The following is a 19,227-nucleotide window of genomic DNA, read 5'->3' as shown; positions in this document are numbered from 1 at the left end:
TTAACTTTCCTCACAGATGTTCGTTTTAGCTGATAGGAAAAGGTTATACACACAAAAACGTTATGAATAACACATAATATAAAATTTCCTCATATGTTTCTTCAATAATCTAAAAGTGGCACTGATTTTTATTATCTTTTTTTCATGATACCACTACAGAGAGGAACTAGCTGATAAAACCTACGTGGAAGCCTATGCAGAAAGGCCACGCCCTGATGTAGTAAGTACATGTGCTACATAAAACCATCTTCCCCCTTCCCCCTAAAATTGTAAGTTCTGAATGAAGACAGTGTGTTTTATATAGTCTCACATCTCCCGCAACACAGCAGCTGTTCAAAAAGTATTTGTTGACTAATTATGGCCATAAGCCTATTGCCAAAATAAGCACTGTAATGCTAATCATTTTACAGCTATGAAGCACAAACTAAAACTACTAACCGAAAAGGAAGTTTGACCAGCTTCAGAATGAAATATATTAATCCCAAGCAAATTAGGAAGATATATCCCAATGGAGGGCTTCCCAGGTAGCGCTAGTGGTAAAGAATCAGCCTGCCAGTGTAGAGGATGTAAGAGCTGCAGGTTTGATCCCTGGGTCGGGAAGATCTGCTAGAGAAGGAAATGGCAGCCCACTCCAGTATTCTGGCCTGGAAAATTCCATGGACAGAGGAGCCTGGCGAGCTACAGTCCATGGGGTCACAAAGAGTCACACAAATGACTAAGTGACTGGGCACACACACCACATTTCAAGGGAAGTGGCTTTGAGACTCAGGATTTAATTATTTTTTATATCTTATAAGAAGGAATTATTCCTTGCTTGTATATGTCCTATCTGAAACCAGGGGACTAGGCCAATTGATATATCAAGTCACCTTCCTGCACAAGTCTGCAATCCTTTTCATTGGTAAAGTTCACATTCACTTAAAGAGAAATAGCATATGAAAACAAGATACAGCCTGAGAATAAGATTTGAAAAAAAAAAAAAAAAACACTTCAAGCTGAATTCAGAACTCATATTCTATCCAGGACCAAATCCCTTGAAATAGCCAGAGCAATAGGTTTTGTTTTTATTTGTTCTTTGTCATGACCTACAATATAAAATGGACGTAAAAGATGCATTTTACAGAATCAGTTCAAAGCAATTCCTCCATAACTGGTGTATAAAAATAGCCAAAGGGAAAAAAATTTCCTTCAGATCAGAGTGATTGAAAATATATTTCACACAGAAAAAAATTATTTACTTTTGGACTGGTCTAAATCTAAAGTGTGAGGCATCACCACAAAAGAAGAAATAAATTGGTCCCCAAAAGATTCCTAGTAAGGATACGTAGGATGATCACTTGATGTTCTTCCTTTTCTCTTTTTGCTTTTAGGAGCTTTCTATAAGGGGTTTACAGGCCTAGTGACATATCTTGTTTTCCTTCCATTTCCCTCTTTATAAAAGGCATTTTAAGGCACTTACCATTGCCAACTAATGTTCATTTTACGACACTGTTCTCAGCAGTCATCTTCCATGGACGAGCACTTTTCACTAAGATCATATTCTGCTTAGCTCATCAAAAATATAAGACTTCTTTTTCTTTCTGTCAGACTTCATTTTTCCTGTAAAGTCTACTTCTGTGGTCTTTTTTTATCACACCTCTGCTTGATTCCTAGATTCCATACTGCTACTTTTGTAATTTATTGTCTTCTCCAGTGTGTATATTGTTCCTAGTTTTGAAGAGGCAAGTCTGGGCACTTTGGCCCAATCCATTTTGATCTCATAGTCTTTTTTTCTCATTTTCTCATGATCAAATGATTATTTTCAAAGCAATAATATGGAAATCAATATTCTGTCCCATAATTCTGTGCAACTAGGACTATAGAAATGTCACTGTCCCTGCCCCACATCTTCAAATGAACATTCTCAGGTCACAACAGCAAGTCTTCCCAAAGGGTAACTTCTGGAAAAACAAGCTATTTCCTTGGCTCATATTTCCCCCTTTTTGTAGGATGTACCAACCATCTATCCAAGAATATACTGGGGAGCAGAGAGGCATCCACCAAGAAGCCCACAGTGGTTGACAGCCATAAGATTAGAGACAGGCACAAAGGTACAGGTCAACATACTGGCAAAAAATCCATGACAGCTTGGGAGTAACTCTTCATTTCATTCATGGTGGAAACACAAAACATCCTAGGATGCCCTCTTCCTGAGAGATAGTTGCTATGGAGTCACCAAGTCCACAGTACTTGGATTCTCTGCCAGTGAGCTATACCCAAGGTCTCAGAGTGATCACATGGAAGCGATGTGTGATGACAGTAGCAGCAGAAGCAGCCATCCCCTTTCAGACTATCTCCCTGATAACTTGGTCAAAGGAAGATCACACTTCTTTCTGTACATCTCCAGATCCTAATTCCTTAGCCTTGTCACATTCTTGGTAATGCTGTGAAACTTTACCATGGACCACAGTTCCAAGGACCTCTGAACACAGTCTTGGAGTTAAGCCTGTGAACAACCCATGCTTTCCATGGAAGATTGCAATACACTGAGCATAATTAATTAGACTAGGAAGCTGACACAGTTGCCACCCCAAAATATTTCATCCTATTGTTGGAGAAAGCGGCTCATACCCTACCTGGAGGAGCACCGTCATGTACATCAGCGGCTGGGACAGTAAGACCAGGCCCAGGAGCACCTGACTGGCTGGGCCAGCCATGAGGGCGCCCGTGGCCAGATGGACAGACAGAGCCACCAGAAAACCAAACCTGTCCCAAATCATGTGCCAGGGCTGTCAGCTTCACTGCCCCGCCTCCCAGCCATTGTTAGAGTCTTGAATTCCAGTATGCCGCCATGTTTGAGGCAGCCTGAGGACGAGAGCCAGATTCTGTGTGGTGCAACGCCCTATTCACTCATGAGCAGTTGACAGACCCACTACTTTGCCCAAGACACAATCTCAGCAGTTGGCTTCACCTCCTCTACCTGGGAGGAGGAAATGTGGGAGACAAGAAGGCATCATAGGCAAATGATTTTTAAAAAAAGATATAGGATAAATAAAAACACTAGAATATAGAAACATTCTCCTCATCACAAAGAAAGAAACAAAGGCAAAGAGGACTACTTCCACCCTTTTGCTCCTTCTCCATTCCTTCCTCCAAGCCCAGGAGCTGGACTTCCGACCACAGAAATGGAAGAAGGAGGCACTTGAGTTAGGGGATCGAGCAGGAACTCTGAGGTTGCTGCTTTCCTTCTTGTCACCTTCTTCAGGAGCAACCTTGAGGGCAGACACTGAGGAGGTGCAGCTTAGGTCTGGGGTGATATGCCTGAGACCTGCCCTTTCTACAGGAAAGCTCAGTGGGGTTGGCCAACCGGGGGATTTTCCTTTAAAACACACCGGGACAGTCACACCAGTTGTTAAAATAAAGCATTTATCAGTTGGTGAAAAGCCATGATCCCAAGCTGTTACTCGAAGCCCTCCCCTTTGCTTCAACTCCTCCACCAACTCCCCATCATCCCAGACTAAAATGTGGGGGAGCAGGTAATGCCTGGCACAGACAGGGGTCACTTCTGATCAGTTAGTATCAGGCTCACACCATTTGAATTATTTTTAATAGCTTCTCTGGTTAAAGCAGAACAGTGACATCTTTAGAGAGGGAATATGAGAAAGATCTTCTCCCTCCAAAAGCACATTTTCAGACTAAATAGTCCACAGTGGCATCTTTGTTTTAAAGTGAATCTTCCTACTTTGGGTTCTGCCTGTGCCTTGTAGAAGGAAGTAGAACTTACTGCATAATTTTTTAACTTAATTTTTAATTGAAGGATAATTGCTTTACAGAATTTTGTTGTTTTCTGTCAAACATCAACATGAATCAGCCATAAGTATACATATGTCCCCACCCTCTTAAACCTCCCTCCCATTGTCCTCCCCATCCCACTCCTCTAGGCAGATACAGAACCCCTGTTTGGCTTCCCTGAGTCATACAGCAAATTCCCACTGGTTATCCATTTTACATATGGTAATGTCCACAATATTCTCTCCATACATCTCACCATCTTTTCTCTTCTCCCCCGTGTCCGTAAGTCTGTTCTCTATATCTATTTCTCCATTGCTGCCCTGCAAATAAATTCATTGGTACCATCTTTCTAGATTCCGTATATATGCGTTAGTATATGATATTTATCTTTCTCTTTTCTGACTTATTTCATTCTGTATAATAGGCTCTAGGTTCATCCACCTCATTAGAACTGACTCAAATGTGTCCCTTTTTATGACTGAGTGGTATTCTATTGTGTATATATACCACCGCTGCTTTATCCATTCATCTCTCAATGGACATCTAGGTTGCTTCCATGTTCTAGTTATTGTAAATAGTGCTGTGATGAACACTGAGATACATGTGTCTTTTTCGATTTTGTTTCCTCAGGGTATATGCCTAGGAGTGGGATTGCTGGGCCACATGGTGGTTTTATTTCTAGTTTTTTAAGGAATTTCCATACCATTTTCCATAGTGGCCATATCAGTTTACATTCCCACCCGTGCAAGAGGGTTCCCTTTCCTCCATTCCCTCTCCAGCATTTATTGTTTGTAGACTTTTTGATGATGGCCATTCTGACCAGTGAGAGGTGATATCTCTTTGTAGTTTTGATCTGCATTTTTCTAATAATGAGAGATGTTGAGCATCTTTTCATGTGTTTGTTAGCCATCTGTATGTCTTCTTTGGAGAAATGTCTGTTTTGGTCTTTTCCTCACTTTTTGATGGGGTTGTTTGTTTTTCCGGTATTGACTTGTATAAGCTGCTTGTATGTTTTGGAAATTAATCCTTTGTCAATTGTTTCATTTGCTATTATTTTCTCCCATTCTGACAGTTATCTTTTCACCTTGTTTATAGTTTTCTTTACTGTGCAAAAGCTTTTAAGTTTAATTAGGTCCCACTCACTTATTTTTGTTTTTATTTCCATTACTCTGGGAGGTGGGTCACAGAGGATTTGCTTTGATTTATGTCATCAAGTGTTCTCCTGTGTTTAATGTGTTTTCCTCTAAGAATTTTATTGTTTCTGGTTTTACATTTAGGTCTTTAACCCATTTGAGTTTATCTTTGTGTATGGTGTTATAAAGTGTTCTAATTTCTTTCTTTTACATGTAGCTGTCCAGTTTTCCCAGCACCACTTATTGAAGAGGCTATATTTGCCCCCATAAGATATTATTGTATCCTTTGTCAAAAATAAGGTACCCATAGGTATGTGTGTTTATTTCTGGGCTTTCTATCTTGTTCCATTGGTCTACATTTCTGTTTTTGTTGCAGTACCATACTGTCTTGATGACTGTAGCTTTGTAGTATAATCTGAAGTCTAGAAGGTTGATTCCTCCAGCTCCATTCTTCTTTCTCAAGACTGCTTTGGCTATTCAGGATCTTTTGTGTTTCCATATGAATTGTGAAATTTTTTGTTCTAGCTCTGTGAAAAATGCCATTGGTAATTTGATAGGGATCTCATTAAATCTGTAGTTTTCATTCATTAGTATAGTCATTTTCACAATATTGATCTTCCTACCCAGGAACATAGAATATCTCTCCCATCTATTTATGCCTTCTTTGATTTCTTTAATTTTGTAATTTTCTGTATATGGTTCTTTTGTCTCCTTAGGCAGGTTTATTCCTAGATATTTTATAATTTTTGTTGTAATAGTGAATGGAATTGATTCCTCTATTTCTCTTTCTAATTTTTTATTGTTAGTATATAGGAATGCAAGTGATTTCTGTGTATTGATTTTGTATCCCGTGACTTTGCTAAATTCACTGATTAGCATTACTAATTTTCTGATAGTATCTCTAGGGTTTTCTATGTATAGTTTCATGTCATCTGCAAATAGTGAGAGCTTTACTTCTTCTTTTCCAATCTGGGTTCCTTTTATTTCTTTTTCTTCTCTGATTGCCATACTAGAACTTCCAAAACTATGTTGAATAATAGTGGTGAGAGTGGACACCCTTGTCTTGTTTCTGATCTTAGAGGGAATGCTTTCAGTTTTTCACCACTGAGAATAATGTTTGCTGGGGGTTTATCATATATGGCCTTTACTAGGTTGAGGTAGGTTCCTTCTATGCCCATTTTTTTGAAGAGTTTTAATCATAATTGGGTGCTGAATTTTGTCAAAGGGTTTTTCTGCATCTATTGAGGATATCATAGAGTTTTTATCTTTTAATTTGTTAATATAGTGTATCACATTGATTGATTTGTAGATATTACAGAATCCTTGCATCCCTGGAATAAACCCAACTTGATCATGGCATATGAGCTTTTTAATGTATTGTTGAACTCTGTTTGCTAAAATTTTGCTGAGGATTTTTGCATCTATATTCATCAGTGATATTGACCTGTAGTTTTCTTTTTTTGTGTTGTCTTTGTCTGGTTTTGGTGTCAGGGTGATAGTGGCCTCATAGAATGAGTTTGAAAGTGTTCCTTCCTCTGCAATTTTTTGGAAGAATTTTAGAAGGATAGGCGTTAGCTCTTCTCTAAATGTTTGATATAATTCACCTGTGAAGCCATCTGGTCCTGGCCCTTTGTTTTTTGGGAGATTTTTAATCACAGTTTCGATTTCAGTGCTTGTAGTTGGGTTGTTCATGATTGTTGCATAGGTTACCTGGAGATTCTTGGCCTTCTAGCCTAAGAGAGCAAACAAGTGTTCTAGAACCTAAGTAGAAGTAATGTTTAGGAACCAAGAGGTGCATTAAGCTTCAAATTAGGATAATAATAGTTTTGCTAGCCTAGGATTGTTGAATTAAATGAGATAGTGTGGAAAGTGCTTAGCAGAGTGTCCTTAATGCCCATTATATGTACAATAAATACTATTATTTGAAACAGAGTGCAGACCCAGTTGATGAGATATTGATTTTTAGATATAAAAGGAGGTATTTCTTGAGTTGATGGCTAATGGATTTTCTTTTTCTTTTGAGGACCTTTCTGAGAGCAGAAGTAAACCTATTGACATTCTGATATTTAAATTTCAAATTTTGATGGACAGAATTATTTTCTGGGCATAGATCTTTTAAGTAATAAGTTTGATATAATTCTGTAGCATTTTCTTGGAATTTCACCAAAGAAATTTAATCAATAAAGTTATCAAATTTAACTAAGGAGTTTGGATTATGTCCACCAGCATCTTCTCATTAACATAAAAATTTCCCCAAACTGAAATATTCTTAAATAGGGAGAAAATATTGTTTAATTTGCTGAGATTATGTGATCATTTAAAATGATTTGGCATTTTATGAAACTGCACTTAACTACAACCAATTACATTGCTTACATAGCTGAAAATAGGTTGGAACTGTAATAGTATCTGGCCTATTGTATGCATGCATGCTCAGTTGCTTTAGTCATGTCTGACTCTTTGCGAACCTGTGGACTGTAACCCGCCAGGCTCCTCTGTCTATGGATTCTCCAAGCAAGAATACTGGAGTGGGTCGCCATGCCCTCCTCCAGGGGAACTTTCCAGCCCAGGGATCGAACCTGTGTCTCCTGCACTACAGGCAGATTCTTTACTGCTGAGCCACCAGGGAAGCCCATCTGGCCTATTACAGACATTCAATATATTTATCTAATTTAGGGATCTTAGAACACTTTATAGTTTTGGAGGTATGTTTCTGCTCCAAATTCCTTATTTATCAAATGAGACACTGAAACTGCAAAAAGCTGCTTGATGCCTGGGAAAAGCCCATCCTGGCCTCTGGATCTGTAGCCTGGCCGTCTTCCTCTCCTACACAGTCTATCTTCAGTGACATGAACTGTTTCAAAGTGTGAGAAACTTGTTTGTCTTAATTGAAGATTTAGCCTTACAGCGAAGCATCATAATCTATGTTGACACACCTCTGAACCTGGGCTCCTGTTCTTGCCTCTGATTTGCACACTTGTGTCTCCTTTCTCCTTTGGCTGACTATGGATGCATGTTCTTCTTCAGGACTCACCTGGAGCATTGCCTCCAGGAAACTGTCCTGATTACCCAGGCTGGGCTGAGTGCCCTTCTTCAGGCCCCATCAAACCTGGACCCAGCTGTGTCATAGCCCTCAGGTTCAGTATAGCTACTTCTTAGGTACTCAGTCTCTGCATTAGTGCTGAATGCTCTGCATTCAGGAAGACTGCTTCCTGAATCCTATTCTGGCCTCTTATCACTTTCCAGCTTGCATCCTCCCCTTATCCTGCATCATGCCCCTGCCTGTATTCCCCCTAAGTTTGTACCACTCCCCAACCTGTATCCCTCTCAGCTTTTATTCTCCTAGCCTATACCCCTCCCAACCTCCATACCCTCAACATATTCCCCATCAAGCAATATGACTCTCCAATAAGTCCATATCCCCAGGCCATATCCTTCCCAGCTTGCATCCCTTCCTATCTCAATGTACCCTAGTTTGCATCTTTCCCCACCAGACTGTGTATACCCACCTAATCCCTCCAACCTCTATCCCTCTGTGAAAGGAAAAATTCTAAAACAGCTTCCCAGATTCCCAGCCCTTGATATGCACACACCTTCTCCCATGTATTCAGTCCAACTCTAATTTAGGTGGTGCTGTGAAGGGATTTTGCAAATGTAATTGAGGTCCCAAATTGACATTAAAATACAGAGATTATCTGGGTAGGCCTGATCTAATCACATGCAAGCATGCATGCTCAGTCATTTCTGACTATTTTCAAACCCATGGACTGTAGCCCACCAGACTCCTCTGTTCTTGGAATTTTCCAGACAAGAATTTTGGAGTGGATTGCCATTTCCTTCCCCAGGGGATCTTCTGGACCCAGGGATCAAACCTGTGTCTCCTGCATTGGCAGGTGGATTCTTTACCACTGAGCCACCTGGGAAGCCCTGATCTAATCACATGAACCCTTTAAATCTGGGTCTAGAGGTTGGAGACAGAGAAATGAGGGAGATGTGAAGCATGAGGGCAAGAATCGACAGATGTCCTCTAGTTGCTAAGAGTGGCTTCTGCCAACAGCCTGCAAGAATAGGGGAGCCTCTGTTCTATAACTACAAGGAACTGAATTTTTCCAACAGCTGTGTGAAACCTGAAAGAGGACCCTGAGCTGTAAAAAGGAATACAGCCCAGCTGACACCTTAGATTTTAACCTTGTCATACCCTGAACAGAAAATTCAGCCACACCATGACTTGGACTTCTAATAAATGGATGCTGTTTTAAGCCACTAAATTTGTGATGATTTGTTACGCAACCATAGAAAACTAACACAACCCCACCCAGCCTGTATCTCCCCAGTGTGTATCCCCCTCAGTCTATAGCCCCCACCAGGATGTATCTCCCCAGCTGGAATCATTCTGCAGCCTGTTTTGCAACCCCCGAAACATTGTTTTCCCTGGCCTGTGTTCCTCCCAGCTTGTACGATTCCCCAGCATGCTCCCCATATGTGCTCCCTGCCCACATATACATATGTCTGTCACATGCAACGACCTCATCAATGCAGACACGCACACTCCAGTATCCCTAACACCAGCACCAACCCATATGCCCAGCACATCACCCTAAGTGACTCAGCCCAAGGAACACACTGGTCGAATCCACAGTCTACATTACCAGATGGAAATTTTGTCTCCCTTCCAAGTCCAGTGAGCAGGGCTGGGCATCCCAGCAGGAAAACTTGTGTCTCTCCTCCTTTGCTCCCTTCAGCCTCAAGCCAATCATAAGCAGCCAGTCAGCCCTCCAGGTGGCCAAAGGCATTCCCTTTCTAAAGGAAATAAACTGGCCTCAAACCCACTGGCCAAAATCCTTTCCTCTCTCCTCTCTAAGGATCTGAAATGCCTTTCCTTCAGGAGTATTGCTGACATCCCTTCTTCCTCTGAATTCCCCACCTCTGTTCCAGGGCCAAGCCTTCTTTCGTCTTCTTTTGGACGTTTTTTTCCCCACCAGTGCTATCCCACAACTTACACCTGCAAGATAGTGCTTTCTCAGTCATGTATTCCTCCATATTATATCCTTGTACCTAAACTGAAATTCTCTCTGAAGTGTTTGGGATGAGTGGCATAAGTAGCTAATTGTTGTTGTTGTTTAGTTGCCAAGTCACGTCCAGCTCTTTTTGACCCCATGGACTGTAGCCCATCAGACTCCTCTGTCCATGGAATTTCCCCGGCAAGAATACTGAGTGGAATGTCATTTCCTTCTCCAAAGTATCTTTCCAGCCCAGGGATCGAATCGGCATTTTCCTGCATTGGCAAGATTCTTTACCAGTGAGCCGCCTGGGAAGCCTAAGTGGCTAATACCTACCTTCAAAAAGCAAACATTAGGGGAAGAAAATGGACTATCAGACTAGAAGGATAAATAATTTTATATATAATAATCCTGTGAGGTATAGTTATTACCTTTATTTCGCAGGCAAGGAAATTGAGGCTCAGAGAGGTTAAGTAAGTTGTCAAAGGTCACACAGCAAGCAAGCAGCAGAACTGAGATACCAACTCAGGCAGTCTGGCTCCAGAGTCCATCCTCTTGCCTGCTCCACTGAACACTTAGTATATGTCAGGATCCCTGTGCCAAGCAGAGTATGTGTATGATCTACATAACAAAGGAGAAGGAGAGAAAGCAGAGATAACTGTGTGCTGAAGTGATAGAGAAATTTCCCACAGAGCAGTGCGGCTTGAGCTAGCATGACAGGAAACTTAGGACTCAAGGTTACAAAGGTAGGGTGTTCAAGTCGGGGGAATGGGATCAGCTAGGCCTAGGAGTGAGAACATACATTTTCTGGTACCTTAATTTGCATAGGGGAGTCATAGGAAATAAAGCTGGAGAACAGATTGCTTAAATAAATAAATAAATAAATCTGGAGACCAGTCTTAACTACTGGACCACTAGGGAAGTCCTCTGTGTCATATTCTTATTCCCTGCCCACCCCTCCAAAAAAAAGTTAAAATAATGCGTTACATTAAATGTCATCAGCAAAATGCTTGCGTGCGTGCTGAGTCGATTCAGTCGTGTCTGACTCATTGCAACCCTATGGACTGTAGCCTGCCAGGCTCCTCTGTCCATGGGATTCTCCAGGCAAGAATACTGGAATGGACCTCCCAGGGATCTTCCCAACCCAGGGATCAAACCCATGTCTCTTAATGTTTCCTGCATTGGCATTACCTCTCCTGCATTACCACTACTGCCACCTGGGAACCCCCCATCAGCAATATCCCTTTCAGCAAACTCTCAAAACATGGAAGAGGCCCATAGCTGTTAGTTCCCTTTCTATTTCCTCAGTGGGCAGCAAGAAGGAAGCAGTGGAGCTAACAGGATTTTTCATCAGGCATCCGGGCCAGGCCCAGGACCAGGGACACCAAGAGAAGGCAAGGCCTGGAGAATAAGGCTGGGTCCCAGGGTGCCGGTGACACACCTTCACAGCTGTCGAACAGCTTTGGGATCCACCTGCAGGACTTGTTCACAGATGTTCATAGGAAGGTGAATGGAGTCAGAAGTGGGCCCCAGCAGACAGGAAGGGAGTTTAAACAGGAAGTATGTGTATAGAGGGAGGGAACGGGAATGAGGAGGGATTTTGGAATAGAGTGGGGTTTACAAAGTGCTGAAGGCAAGTGCTTTCAATTAAAAAAAAAAAAAGCCAAAATTGGAAAATCTTTGTCCTGGGACCAAGATTCAGGGACAGCCTCCCCTGAGGAAACTGGTGAGAAAAGGACCAGGGTTTGGTGACAAAACAAAGACCCAGTTATCAAAACTGGGATAGAAAACGGGAACAAGGTTGGAGCTGGGTGACAAGATCAGAGCAGGAGGAACAGCTGTGACCCGGTGCTGAGTCACTGTGACCTGATGCTGAGTCAGTGGAAGACAGACCTGATTGGACCCAGGCTTGAGGGCACAGATGGAAGTCCGGAGCCCTAGCTGTGAGCTGGGGCGGACAGTGAGAGCAGGAACCTGAGTACTGAAAGGGAAAGGGCAAACATTCGATGGAATCTTGCAGACAGGTTCTCCCAGGCAATAGCAGATGACAAATTCTTTTCACCGTTTTTGCCTGTCACTCATCTGGGGGGAGCCTGTTAAAAATGCTAGTGGCCAGCACTCCTCAGACTTAATGAATTAGAATCTTTATTGGTAGGGACAAGTCATCTGGATCGGGGGAATCTGATGCACACTAACGCTGAAAACTGAGAGGTTTAGATTCTAGATTTCAGAAGGATAGTCTTCCTCACCTTGATTCTGAATTTTTGTATTTGTCTCCCCCCTACCGTCTAAAGAAAGTAACTTGCCTCTAATAACCACAGGCAGTTCAGACTGAGGTAGGTTCAAATAGATTCTTTTTGATGTGGCAAAATATATATAAGATAAAACATACCATTTTAAACATCTTTAAGTGTAAAATTCAAAGATATCAAATTATGTTGTGCAACCGTCACCACTATTTATTTTCTTTTTCATCACTGCTAACAGAAATCCTGTACCTTTTAACCAATGATTCTCTATTTCACCTGCCCCCAACTCAACTCTGGTAACCTCTAATCCACTTTCTGCCTCCACAGTTTTGACTATTCTAGATATTTCATGTAAATAGAATCATACAGTATTTGTATCTGGCTTCTTTTGCTTGGCATAATGTTTTCAAGGTCCATCCGAGTTATAACATATATCAGAACTTCATTTCTTTCTATGGTTGAACAATATCCCATCGTAGGTATATCATGTTTTATTTACCCATTCATCTGTTTATGGGCACGTGGGTTCTTTCCACTTTTTGGCTATTGTGAATAATTCTTCAATCAACATTAGCATGTAGGTATCTGACTGAATGACTCTCTTCAGTAGTTTGAGTATATTCCGAGGAGTGGAATTGCTGTGGTAATATGCTAGGTTACATGTGTTAAACTTTTTGTTGTTGTTCAATCATTCAGTCGTGTCTGACTCTGCAACCCCACAGACTGCAGCATGCTGGGTTTCCCTGTCCTTCCCCATCTCCCAGAGCTTGCTCAAACTTACGTCCACTGAGTTTTTAGGGAACTGCTAAACTGTTTTCCACAGAGGCTGCACCATTTTACATTTCCATCAGCAATGTACTATGGTTCCACTTTTTCCACATCTTAAATGACATTTGTTTTCTAGTTTTTAAATTATAATTATCTTAACAGGTGTGAAGTTGTACCTCTTTGTCGTTTTAATTTGCATGTCTACAGTGACTAATGATTTTGACATCTTTTCACATGTTTACTAGCTATTTGTATACCTTCTCAGGGGAAATGCCTACTTAACTCCTTTGCCCATTTTTAAATTGGGTTGTTTGTCATTTTGTTGTTGAGTTGTAGGAGTTGTTTACATACTCTGTATTTTAAATCCTTATGAGATATATGATTTGCAAATATTTTCTCAAATTGTGTAGGTTGTCTTTCACTTTCTTGATGCCTTTTGATGGACAAGAGTTGTCAGTGTTAATGACGTCCAGTGCATCTACTTTTTTAAATTGTTGCTTATGCTTTTGGTGTCAAATTAAGAATTCAGTGCCAAATCCAAGGTCATCAAGGTTTACTCTGTTTTCCTCTGAGTTTTATAGGTTTTCCCTTATATTTAGGTTATTGATCCATTTTTCATTAATTTTTATATATGGTATGAGGTAGGGTGGTTCAACCTCATTCTTTTGCGTGTAGAAATCCTGCTGACCCAGAACTGTTTATTGAAGAGATTATCCTTTCCCTATTGAATAGACTTGCTGCCTTTGTCAAAGATTAATTGGTCATATTATTACTGTTCAATGGGTATAGAATTTCAGATTTGCAAGATGAAAAGAGTTTAAAGATGGATGGTGGCAATAGTTGCTCAACAATGTGAATATACTTAATGTCACTAAACTGAATACTTAAAAATGGTTAAGATAGATTTTATATCACATGTATTTTACTACACTTTTTAAAAGTAAATTGACCATAGATGAATGGGTTTATTTCTGAACTCTCAGTTCTGTCCCACTAGTCTATATGTCCATGGGGTGGCAAAGAGTCAGACAAAACTAAGTAACTGAACTGACCAACTGACTGAGTCTATACATCTGTCTTTATGCCAACAGCACACTGTTTCGATTACTGTCGCTTTTAATAAGCTTTGAAATTGGAATGTGTGATTACTCCAATTTTGTTCTTTTTCAGAATTGTTTTGGCCTTTTGGGTCCCTTGCAATTGCATATGAATGTAAGGACCATCTCTTTCATTTCTGCAAACACTTCTGGAATTTTGATAGGGATTGTGTTGAAGCTGTAAATAGGGGTATTACCATCTTAACAATATTAAGTTTTCTAATCCATGAATACAGAATGTCTTTCCATTTATTTCAGTCTTCTTTCTTCTTTCTTTCAGAAATGTTTTGTAGTTTTCAGCTAGGGTAGGTTCTTAAACTATAATGTTTTCTTCCCTTGCTTAGTATGACACACTTTAGATCAAATAAGAAAAGAGTAAAACTTACAGGAAGGCAATCAATATTTCCTTCATTTCGTTGGCACCCACCTACGAGAAAAAGAAGACTTATAGATCACTCAGTATTAAATGAGCATTTATTGACAGTTCTTTCTATTTTGAGCCCTGAACTAGGTGCTGGTTTCCATAAGTTTAAAATAGTATGAGTATCAGGTTGAAATCCAGACAGTGATGCTGTAATGGGAAATACTACAAAGCAGCCTTGGACAGAAAGCCGAGGGAACAGAAGCACAGCAGAGCTAAGGTCTGTAAGGAGTGTCAGAAAGAGGCTTTGAAGGTGAAGTGAAATTTCGCCAGCCAGAAAAGGGGAATGAAGACAACATTTGAGGTGAGGATGTGAACCACAGCATGGGGCAAGGCAGGTTCAGGAAACGCTAAGGATAGCTGCTCATTTGAACAATTGTTAAAAAAAGAAAAATTAAGGCACATTGTGTGTGCTAGGTTGCTTCAGTCATGTCCAACTCTGTGTGACCATATATATGGACTGCAGTCCACCAGGCTCCTCTGTCCATCAGATTCTCCAGGAAAGAATAGTGCCTTCCTCCAGAGGATCTTCCTGACCCAGGGATTGAACCTGTGTCTCTTACATCTACTTGCATTGGCAGGCACATTCTTTACCACTGGCACCACCTGCGAAGCCCCTAAGGCACATAATCTGTTAATATATTCCTTTCAGAAAAGATGATGGATTTCATTTTATTTTATTTTTGGCCATGTATCACAGTATATGGGATCTTAGTTCCCTGACCAGGCATCAAACCTGAGCCCCCTGCAGTGAAATGGCAGAGACTTAACCACTGGACAGCCAGGGACATCCCAAGATGACACATTTCAAAAGTGAGGAATAGAATAAAGGCTGCACAGTAAATAACAGTATTTTCATCAATGTTAATTTCTTGATTTTGATACTTGTACTATGATCAGGGGACTTCCCTGGTGGCTCAGATGGTAAAGCGTCTGTCTACAATGTGAGAGACCTGGGTTTGATCCCTGGGTTGGGAAGATTCCCTGGAGAAGGAAATGGCAACCCACTCCAGTACTCTTGCCTTGAAAATCCCATGGACGGAGGAGCTTGGTGCAGGCTACCATCCATGGGGTCGCAAAGAGTCGGGCACGACTGAGCGACTTCACTTCACTTCACTATGGTTAGGAGAGACAATGTTTTAAGAGGTACACACTGAAGTATTTAAGTGAAGGGGGCACCCTTTAGCACAAGTTACTTTCAAATGGTTCAGGGAAAATAATATGTCTGTATATAGACAGAAAATCATAAAGTAAAAATGGCAAAATCCCAACAAGTAGAGAATCAGAGTGAAGGGTGTAGAAGAACTTTTGTACTGTCCTTGCAATTTTCTTATAATTCTGAAATTAATTTTAAAAAATCTTCCCCCAAAAGTAATGATGTCTCTTCTCTACAATACAAATGGAGTTGTGAAAAAAAAAGAATAAGTTCTGTTTAAAATGCTTTTATACACATAGAAAAATATCTGAAAAGACACCAAACTACCTATCAGTGAGTACTTCTAAAGAGTAGAAGTAGGTTAAGAAAAGGAGTATTTAAATTTACTTTATACATTTTTGTATTGCAACTATTTTATTAAGAGCATGTATTAATTTTGTAATTAAAACTAAAACCACAGAAGACATTTTTAAAAGACCTGGGGGTAATAATTAATGACTGAGGAACACTTTTCTATTGTATGATAATAGGGAAAGGGTGGTAAGAAAAAATATTTTTTAATAAAGAAAAATACATATCTTACATACATCAAAACATACATAAAAATCAGCAAATAGATGTGATGAGAGTGGTTTTTATGTCCCTGAGAAGCTTTTCTTCAGAAACTGAGAAGTCAAAAATCTTACCACGTTGTTCTCCCTGTTTAATGCTCCATTGGTAAAAGGAAAATCAAAGAAACTCTCCTAGTAATTTAAGCAAAAAGCCTACATCTTCACCTTAATTACTGCCTACATTTGCAGAAGCCAAGGTTGTTTTTGTTCATTTGACAACTTCTGTGGGATGACAAAAAAAAATAAAATTACAGCCTGTTGTATTTTTCTAAGCCCACCCAAATGATCAAACTGAATTAAATACTCACTAGAATCACACACTTTAAAAAAGAGAGAAGTTCCATTTAGTATATGTATAGGTGAAAAGGGAAATATAAAAATGACACCAATAAGCCATTACCCAATATCCTGCTTCTGGCCCCAGAATAGAAAGACCACTAACTCACACTTTCCCCAGGGTTAGAAGTGGCTCAAAACAGAAGTGATGTAAAGCGTCCTAAACCAAGGCCATGGATATGCTTCATCTGCTCAGCTCGAGAGAGGACCAAAGGAGGTAGCTTAAGTCTTGGGCATCAGCCTCTGCGGAATATCGAACGGCAAGCTCAGAAGGCTCAGATCGTCTGGGTTCAGTCTATTTTCTCCCAATTCCTCCCACTGCTGAATACCATTGTCCTGGTCCCTCAGCCCCAAGGGCATAGGCTTATCTGTTGCTGTCCTGGGTTGTTAACTCCCAAGACTCAGTAGAGGAGAGGACTGTCTTGAGTAATCTGTCCTACTTGTGATTCTTTTAATAAACGAGGACATTCTTCTGGTTGGATGCTTTTGTATCCAAGGACAACATCTTTCAACTATTGATACATTTTAAACTAAAATATGCTCAGTATATAAACTCTGGATATGAATATGACATAGGTTTCTTCTTTAGTAAAAGAAAAAGTTACAGAAGAAGCTCCCCAATCACAGGTTGAAAACTACCTCACTTTTTAAAATTCTAAATCCCAAATTTAATGATTGCAAATTTACTTTTTAAAGATATTTACCTTAAAGCTTGAATATTCATCTATTTATTCAAAATTATTTATTATCACTGTGATTTTCAATAAAACATATTTCTTCCCTTAAGAATCATATACACTAGTAAGCTTTTTTTTTTTAACTTTTAAAAAGAGACCAATAAGAAATCACCTAAATATATCATCTTCAGTTTAGTTCAGTTCAGTCGTTCAGTCGTGTCCAACTCTTTGCGACCCCGTGGACTGCAGCATGCTAGGTTTCCCTGTCCATCACCAACTCCTGGAGGTTACTCAAACTCATGTCGATTGAGTCGGTGATGCCATCCAACCATCTCATCCTCCGTCATCCCCTTCTCCTCCTGCCTTCAATCTTTCCCAGCATCAGGGTCTTTTCAAATGAGTCAGTTCTTCACATCAAGTGGCCAAGTATTGGAGTTTCAGCTTCAGCATCAGTTCTTCCAATGAATTTTCAGGACTGATTTCCTTTAGGATGGGCTGGTTGGATCTCCTTACAGTGTAAGCGACTCTCAAGAGTCTTCTCCAGCACCACAGTTCAAAAGCATCAGTTCTTCAGCGCTCAGCTTTCTTTATAGTTCAACTCTCACATCCATACACGACTACTGGAAAAACCATAGTTTTGACCAGGTGGACCTTTGTTGGCAAAGTAATGTCTCTGCTTTTTAATATACTGTCTAGGTTGGTCGACCGTAACTCTTCTTCCAAGGAGAAAACGTCTTTTTTACCAGTTAGATAATATATTGTTTTGGGCAGGTTTGCTGAGTGACACACACACATTCGTTTGGATGCGCTCACACACACACAGACACACACACACAAAATAATAGAATCTTGCTCACAAAGAATTGTCTTGTATTGGTGACAATAAATTCAACTTCATTTTGCACTACACTGTATGTAGGTATCTAGCCATTTTATATTTTATTCTCCTGAGATCACTTAATTTTGACAGCATTTAATTTGTCTTAAGGTATATTCTGAACCAGAATAAATATTGGATAAATACTGTCCTCACTAAAAAAAGAAATGCTAAATCTCAGGTCATACTGTAGAACAATTGAAATAAAAGTCATATTTTAGCAACAACAAAAAAATAGTGTCCTCACTGACATATTACAGAGCAACAGAAAGCAGTTCTGAGCAATAGCATTGAAAGGAAGCTAATGTGTTTTCCTTCCTCAGGTTAGCTCTTGATAGAATTTCAGAAGTACCATTGCGATAACCATCTAACCACTCTTAAAAAGCTGGATCTCTGTATTCTTTCTTTTCAAAAATGTATCCGAGGTCGATCAGAAATTAAGTGTATGACACCATAAATGTACCAGAAAAAAATGGGTAAATTTTTTTATAGTCTTCCATTATGGAAATATTGTCTAGATATTACAGTTATTCCAGAAGCCATAAAATGATAAAATCGTTCACATAAAAATTACAATTCTTAAAGGTAAAAATTACTTTAATAGACTTGAAAGAAAAACTAAGAAAAATATTTGGAGCAAACATGACATACAAGGACTGATTTGTTTAATAAACAAAGAGCTCTTATAAAAATAAAAGCAGTGATGAAATCAAGGAGGAACTGGGAGATTGACAGCCTATTTCCATTCCCTGTTCTCTACTCTTTGATAAGGACAATTGACTTTTCTCAGTCTTACGTAAAGTACTGTGCAATCACAATTGCAAGCAAGGTCCTTAGCTTTAATCTTTCCAACAAAGTTTCTTACCTTTGAGCTCTTCCTATATAGATATTCTGGTGTTGCCACTAGTAAGATATCATCTCAGTAAAATAGTTAGCAAAAACATAAATAGGCAATATAAAATAACCACGTGGTTTTCAATACCAATCATTATTATAAAAAATTATATTAAAAAATCATGCAATACCATTTTTTGTCTATCAAATAAGCAAAGAATAAAAAGATGATACCTTGTGCTTGAGAAGGTGAGAAAATGGGCATTCTTATTTACAGCTGGTGGGAGTGTAAATTGG

The 19,227-nt window shown here is 39.8% G+C and overlaps 1 pseudogene; it reads right to left on the bottom strand.

Annotated features, from left to right (window-relative positions):
• Positions 1 to 1,889: 1,889 nt before the first annotated feature.
• LOC138074335 (mitochondrial carrier homolog 2-like) lies at positions 1,890 to 2,696 on the bottom strand (annotated as a pseudogene).
• Positions 2,697 to 19,227: the final 16,531 nt, after the last annotated feature.

This window comes from Capricornis sumatraensis, chromosome 2 (assembly GCF_032405125.1).
Source record: "Capricornis sumatraensis isolate serow.1 chromosome 2, serow.2, whole genome shotgun sequence".
NCBI lineage: Eukaryota > Metazoa > Chordata > Mammalia > Artiodactyla > Bovidae > Capricornis > Capricornis sumatraensis.
This window is presented reverse-complemented; position numbering and strand designations above follow the sequence as displayed.